General features: G+C 39.0%; 1 long non-coding RNA gene across 1 annotated transcript; it reads left to right on the forward strand.

Moving 5' to 3' along the window:
- The first annotated feature begins 1,658 nt into the window (after positions 1-1,658).
- Positions 1,659-3,659, forward strand: LOC126766299 (uncharacterized). The gene is made up of 3 exons (XR_007668832.1): positions 1,659-1,751; positions 2,811-2,943; positions 3,010-3,659. It is a non-coding gene; the product is annotated as an uncharacterized LOC126766299 (long non-coding RNA).
- The last annotated feature ends 4,605 nt before the right edge of the window (positions 3,660-8,264 follow it).

The following is an 8,264-nucleotide window of genomic DNA, read 5'->3' on the forward strand; positions in this document are numbered from 1 at the left end:
GTGTTCTAATACTAGTGTGTTTTGTTTGGTTTTAGAGGATGGAAGAGAAAATTCATCATCAGCATCGTTTTTGGAAGAATCCATATGCGACGCACCTACATTGTTGTCGTCTGTATGACAGTCTGGCTGATCTGAATGGTCACGTGTTCTAGCTGATACTTTTCTGGTAAGTGTTGATGTTGAATGACGTTTTGAAAGCTTTTCTTTACGTTCATTTTTCGTTGCAATCTTTTTTGTTTCAGGTAGAGCAACACTTCTAATGCGACCAATTCTTCTGGTTCTCTGGTCCAAGAGAAATGGTTGTTCATTGATAGGAACTTTCCTTTCCTTTGGACAAGTGCAAGAAGAAAAATAATTGCATTCACAAACAGCGATGTCAAATAATTTTCCGGCAGAAGAGACAAACTCGTCTCTTTTAGAGCTCAAACCTTTTGGGTTCCTTAAAAACATTTGTTTAAGAGTCAGAAATTTCTTATGGTATGTGGTGAGCATTTGTACAACTCTGGTGTGTGAAACTATCGGAATAGATGACTTTTTGAAAGTATCTCTTTACTCCTAGGTTCATAGTTGTCGCCTCAGAGTCGCCCTATACGAAATCTTTCAAACTGATAACTCAAAAGAACATCCTGGTAAGTAGGTAACTGGGACTCAGAGAGGTTGTACGGATATATGCCAAACACAGGACATTTCTGTCTAAATTTAAATTTAGATACAGACATTTTGAGTTCTGTGTTCTGTTGAGAGAATATACATAAGTGATAGCACTCGGCGAAATCAACGACAAGAGTGAAGGAACTCGATGGAAAAATATTTATGTGGAGACCTATCCGAACGTGTCCTTTGGCGTAGGTGAATGAATGTGAGTGATAGCACTCGGCGAAATCAACGTCAAGAGTGTGGCCGCAAGCCGATTTTCACCTTGAGCTGTGGCGCGCCGCATTTTCGGTCGTATCTCGAGAACGGTTCGTCCTACGGCAATGATCACTCATACCATTTCGGTAGCGAATGACGTGACAAATAACTTTTGTTTTATACATTTTGCCATGAGAAGCGTATTTCAGGCGCTAGGTAGACAATTTCACGATTTTAGGCGAATTTCCGACATTTCAAGGCCGGAGTTGGGGTTGAAGATGCAATCCGATCTCAAAACAAAAAGTTGCATTGGAATCAGGAAGTACTAAGGCAACTTTTCCGCACTATTAGAAATCCCAAATCGAAAAAAGTCCGGAATCGACGCATCCTAGTGTAGAATGTGGGTTGTAAGCGGTGATATGGTGAAGGTGCCTGTCAGTGTTGTGAAGTGGAGTTGATGTGGTGTCCTAATGTGGTGGGTGTGGTGATGTCGGGGGAGGATGTCCATTTATACAAATGTTTCTTACAAACATGAATTTTGAATAAATGTTACCGTTCTTGAGTTATGAATGGTGTAACTAACACGACATTCTTTTACACATACATATGTTATACAAGGTGCATTTCAACGTAAACTGGACTTGAAAAAACAGAACAAATGGGTTTTTCGACAAAATCAATTCATTTTATTCAAAATGGTCTCTTTTTGCTCTCATACACCTTTTTGCGCGGTCCAAAAGCATATCGAAAGAGTGTTTTAGCTCATTGGCGCCACCAGGGTGCGCTAGATTTACTTTGGAACGCACCTTGTATATTATAGCCAACGATTACCCTCGTCCCGCCCAACCGACGGGAGGGTCGCAATCGGCAAACGAGCGGAATTAGCCGAGTCATAAAAGGTAAGAGAGGGACGTTGTGATCTTAAGCTTCTCAGCTACAGAAACAAAAATTTCAACAGCCAATATTAGAAATTAGATTAAAGTAAGTTTATTATTTTTAAATGTTACTTGTTGATAGTAGATAAAATAATTTTTTAAAGGTAAAGAAAGAGTATATTTCATAAATATGCTGGAATCAGAATTGAAATCGTGTCATATACGGCGGACTGGTTCGTTTAACTCAAAATTTGTTCTAGAAAATTTTAAAAGTGAAGGTATCAACCGCCTGGTAGAGCGAGCAAGCACATTAAAATTAATATCAGATAATAGAGATGGACTACAGACTGACCCATTCATGAATTTTACAAGAAATACATATAATACGAAGCATTTTCCTACGACTAGAGAGTGTAGGGAGATTTATAAGTTTAAAACGGTTAGTATACAGGGGAGGACTTAACCTGGAATCCCAATGCCAATGATTTAAGGCAAAAAGTAAAAACTGTTTTTAACGGACTCTAACTTCTTGCATAACTGGACTTGATAACTAGAGTTCCAAACCACAGAAGCATATTCTAATATAGGCCTCACCAAAGATGTAAAAAGAATCTTTAGACCAGTGGTTCCCAAACTTATTTTGTCTACCGCCCACTTTGAGAATAAATATTTTTTTAGGGCCCCCATTTTTTCACCTATTTAAAAACCACTATAACTTCAAATTAATTATTGTGACCTACATATGTATGTACATTAACGGAGAATTCTAAACGAAACTTTTGCTATAACCAGCAACTTGAAACCTGAGCGCAGTAGGTAACATACAACGGCGCTTTGGTCTCAAGTTAAATCTTACGGGCTCCACCAGCCAATATGAATGATTATTGAAACACAACTTTATAGTATTAAAACAGAGAATATTTTATTAAAAATAAAACTAAAATAATCGATCCACATATAAAAACTAATGTGAAGGATGAATCTGGTTCTGTTTAATAAGTTTGTTAATATCAGGTTCCAATTTACTCAAGAACAGTCGCAAGTCGCCAGGTTCGGTAACAAGCAAACGATTTCTATTTTTAGTAAGCAGTGTTGTCACAGCACTAAATCCACGTTCACACAAATATGCCGATGGGAATGCTATCAAGAATCGTTGAACGATTGACCACAATCCAGGGTACAATTGCGAGATCGGTTTTTGTAGCCAAAATTCTTGGTAACCATTTTTGAACTTGATTTTTATTTCCTCGTTTGTTGTCAATTCTATAAGTTCTTCTTCCAGCTGAGGTGACATTGCTGTGTTGACATTTGAAAACGGATCCAACACCCAGTCTGGTATTTCCAAGTTCAAAATGTCCTGGTATCGTTCGGTGAAGTCAATGTGGAAGTTTTCCAAATGTTGGCAGTAGGCAAACAATTCATCGTTACTGCATGATACTGATAAATTCGGAAAATTGTGAAACTCACATCTGCCCAGATTCTTTCTGTGTAGAAGCAGTTTGGCTGCGAAAGCAGCAACGACGTTTTTTGTTTTAATTAAATTTAGTTTATCGCCTTGCAGTTGGAGATTCATGTCGTTGAACAATTTATACAGGTCTGTCATGTAAGTTATATCTTTCTTTGATGTTATGAGCATGTCTTGAAATTCTGTATCTTTAGTTTCCAAGAACTCTATAACAGAGTCAAACAGGTTGTAGAATCAGGTCAGACAATTGCCTCGTGATAGCCAACGAACTTCAGTATGAAACAACAAACGATTGAAATCCTCGTCATTAGTAACACAAAGCTGATGAAATAATTTATCATTCAAAAAGCTGTTGCGGATTTTATTGACTGCTTTGATGACATATTGCAGTGATTGAAATAGTTTTTCACTTAAGTTTCTAGCAACTAAATGTTGTCTATGAATAAGGCAATGTACACCAAGGACATCTGGAATTTTATTTTTTAAGTGCGTCTTTAAGCCTTTATGACACTCTATCATAGCCGGAGCGCCATCCGTAGCAATTGAAATAATATTTTTCAAAGGAATCTCTTTCTCATCGCAAAACTTTTCCAATATATTGAATATGGTTTCGCCTTTTGTATCGGTCTCTAAATTTCTAGCAAATAATAGTTCTTCACATATTTTCTCATCTTTAATAAACCTCACGTAAGACAACAACAATGCTTCATTAGTTGGTAAAGTGGACTCATCGAGCTGAATTGAGAATTGGCTCGTCCTCAGGTGATCGCACAATGATTCTTCAATGTTTTCAGCCATTTCATCAATTCGTCTTTGCACAGCATTATTACTCAAAGGAATTTTTCGGATAATATCTGCGGCCGGTTTATGAAGCACGGTAGTTATTACTTCATTTATTGCTGGCAATATTAACTCTTCTCCGATGTTATGTGGTTTGCCTTTTTGAGCAATTAACAAAGAGATATTGTACGAAGCTCGAAGTCCGTCGTCATCTTGCTTAGCAGCCGCCGAAAATAGTTTTGCTACACTTGGCTGAGTATTATGCTTCTTCTCTAGGTCTTGAAAATATGCTACATTCTTGTCTCTCTTATCTGGATGCATTTTATTCAAATGATCTTGCAGTCTTGAAGGCTTCATTGCTTTATTCGAAAATGTTTTTAGACATAGAAGACACAAAGGCGAGGATGGGTTTGTGGGATTTTCAATGAATCCGAATTTAATGTATTCCGCACAGTATTGCCGTCTCTTCTTTTTTACTTCGAACATTGCTTTGCTTTGAGAAATACGTTTAACTTCGCGAGTAGTGTAAAGGAGGCGTAAGTAATGCTCATCTATTGTGCGCAAAACCACAAATGAATATAAAATAAATATTACATTGTTTATATAGGAAGGCTTAAGCACAATTATTATATATTAGTCCAAAAATATGAATTCTTATTTTTCCTAGAAATACACTTGTAAAAAAAGGATCTTTCTCCTTTTTGTATTATCTTATTTTACCCAGAAATCTTCTTCTTCTTAATTGGCGTAGACACCGCTTACGCGATTATAGCCGAGTTAACAACAGCGCGCCAATCGTTTTTTCTTTTCGCTACGTGGCGCCAATTGGATATTCCAGGCGGAGCCAGGTCCTTCTCCACTTGGTCCTTCCAACGGAGTGGAGGTCTTCCTCTTCCTCTTTTTCCTCCGGCGGGTACTGCGTCGAATACTTTCAGAGATGGAGTGTTTTCGTCCATCCGGACAACATGACCTAGCCAGCGTAGCCGCAGTCTTTTAATTCGCTGAACTATGTCAATGTCATCGTATATCTCGTACAGCTCATCGTTCCATCGAATGCGGAATTCGCCGTGGCTAACGCGCAAAGGACCATAAATCTTTCGCAGAACTTTTCTTTCGAAAACTCGCAACGTCGACTCATCCGTTGTTGACATCGTCCAAGACTCTGCACCATATAGCAGGACGGGAATTATGAGTGACTTATAGAGTTTGGTTTTTGTTTGTCGAGAGAGGACTTTGCTTCTCAATTGCCTACTCAGTCCGAAGTAACACCTGTTGGCAAGAGTTATTCTGCGTTGGATTTCTAGGCTGACATTGTTGGTGGTGTTTACGCTGGTTCCAAGATAGACGAAATTATCTACAACTTCAAAGTTATGACTGTCAACAGTGACGTGAGTGCCAAGTCGCGAGCGCGACGACTGATTGTTTGATGACAGGAGATATACATTTGTAAAAAAGGATCTTTCTCCTTTTCTTATTATCTTATTTTTCCCAGAAATACATTTGTAAAAAAAAGGATCTTTATCCTTTTTTATTTTCCCCAGAGGTACATTTGTAAGAAAGGATAAAGATCCTTTTTTTATTTTCCAAATAAAAGATTTAAGGAGTTTAAAAGCTCAAAATGTGCGCTACATCAGCTACCTACCCGACATCATTACGCAAGTGATAAAATAAACAAGAAAAAACGTTTACTTCGGTTGCACCGAAGCTAAATACCCTTCGCAGCTATATGCTGTAGTAATCCGTTCTGATCAATTTCTTCGGAGATTACATTGTTGCTTTAGAAAATAATATATACCAAATTTCGTGAATATATCTTGTCAAATGTGAAAGTTTTCCATACAAGAACATGATTCCGATCGTTCAGTTTGTATGGCAGCTATATGTTATAGTGGTCCGATATCGGCCGTTCCGACAAATGAGCAGTTTCTTGAAGAGAAAATGACGTTTGCGAAATTTCAAAACGATATCTTAAAAACTGAGGGACTAGTTCGTATATATACAGACAGACAGACGGACATGGCTGGCTAAATCGACTCAGCTCGACATACTGATCATTTATATATATACTTTATAGGGTCTCCGACGATTCCTTCTGTGTGTTACAAACTTCGTGACAAACTTAATATACCCTGTCCAGGGTATAATTTTTCAAGAGCTCAAAGCATTCTCTACATCAGCTCGAACCTACCTACCCTACACCTTTGCGCCAATGATTATATTATGATTGCAAATGCCCACATACAGATTTGGCAATGACAATAGCAATACGTTTGACAGTTAGTATTCTATAAATTCTATCCTGTCGAGATGCCCCGTTATGAAACGGAGCGACCGATTGACATGATTTTAATTTTTTCTATATTCAATAAAATAGGACAGATATATGAACTACGCGGAGAGAAATATAGAACCGAGTTTGAGCAATCTTTTAATTCATATTAGTTGATGTTCACAAGTTGTTGTTGAGAGTCGAGAGCTCATGTAGTCGTTGTTTAAGAGGCCTCCTAGCTAAATAAAATTACAAATAACCCCCTAGGCCTCTACACAACGCCCCAATTTTCTTTCAGGGTCTCTTACCGCCCCCCTTGACACCTGCAGCGCCCACAAGGGGGCGTTATCGCCAACTTTGGGAAACACTGCTTTAGACCAACATTTAGTAAAACTAAGAGCGCTTTTAGCTTAAAAACCGTGGAAGATGCATGAAGATTAAAATTGAGTTTGTACTAGGTTGTTTAAGTCTGATTACAAGTGACACTATTTAAAGTATATGTTTTAAAAAGTTTTACATCCGCAGCATATAATAAAACTCTTAAATATTTAATAACAGATGACATGTCATTAATAAATGACAAGAACAGAATTGGACTACCTTGAGGAACGCTTGATGGGAGATTGATTATGACAGAAAAAGTATCATTACATATAACTTGTTGAGTTCTATTACTATGATACGAAGCAAACCATTTTAGAAATATTGGTTGAAAACCAAGAACATCACGTTTATTCAAAAGATTTGAAAGGTTTATTTTTAAGAAATCATGAGGGAATCATATCTGGGCCATAATTAAATGATAATTCTAACATATTTAACTGAGGAAAGTTCTCTGATCGCCATTCACTTGGGAGTGGCCAGAAACGATTCTTTTACACATGGCTCAAGCAGCTCACGACTTCCGGTTTTAGACCAAGGATCCTCTGGGTAGCCTAAGAACATCCGTTCGAAGGCGAGCCAAAGTGAGAAGGCGAAATATCAGGGTGCCAGGGTGGGCAAAGAAGGTATCTTTGGCACTACGGTTCGTAAATTCAGCCTCCACGACGAAACATCCCAAATAGATCGAGTCTGATCGACTTCGCCGGGACCCGAAATATGGTTATCTGTAGTACTAGATTCCAGCATAAGAAAATTCATCAAGCCATCTGCCTGTCTCCGGATCGAAAAACCACCTACCAGATCAATTACGGAGTGATTGACGGAAGATACGTCTCCACTGTTGATTCCCCAATCGTTGACGATGGAGCAGACGTTTCATTGCCCGACCATGAAGAAGTTCGAATAGCAATTACCCGCCTGAAGAACAACAAAGCGGCGGGGGCCGATGGATTGCTGGACGAGCAATTCAAACACGGAATTTAAGTGAGCTCTGCTCAATTCACAAAAAAGGAAACCCCACAATTTGCGCCAACTACCGTGGGATAAGCCTCCTTAACATCGCGTTTAAGGTTCTATCAAGCGTAATTTGTGAAAGATTAAAGCCTACCGTCAACAAACTGATTGGACCTTATCAGTGTGGCTTTAGACCTGGCAAATCAACAACCGACCAGATATTCACCATGTGCAAATTTTGGAAAAGACCCGTGAAAGGAGAATCAACACACACCACCTCTTCGTCGATTTCAAAACTGCTTTCGACAGCACGAAAAGGCGCTGCCTTTATGCTGCGAAGTCTGAATTTGGTATCCCCGCAAAACTAATACGGCTGTGTAAACTGACGTTGAGCAACACCAAAAGCTCCGTCAGGATCGGGAAGGATCTCTCCGAGCCGTTCGATACCAAACGAGGTTTCAGAGAAGGCGACTCCCTATCGTGCGACTTCTTCAATCTGCTGCTGGATCTTTTATAAGTGTGTACAGCTGCTGGCGTATGCCGATGATATTGATATCTCCAGACTGGTCAAGGAAGCAAAGCAAACGGGTCTGGCAGAGAACGAGGGCAAGACGAAACATCTACGGTCATCAAATAAATCGTCGCACTCGCGTCTTGGCTCTCACGTCACTGTTGACAGTCATAACTT

Source organism: Bactrocera neohumeralis, unplaced genomic scaffold (assembly GCF_024586455.1).
Source record: "Bactrocera neohumeralis isolate Rockhampton unplaced genomic scaffold, APGP_CSIRO_Bneo_wtdbg2-racon-allhic-juicebox.fasta_v2 cluster11, whole genome shotgun sequence".
Taxonomy (NCBI): Eukaryota; Metazoa; Arthropoda; class Insecta; order Diptera; family Tephritidae; genus Bactrocera; species Bactrocera neohumeralis.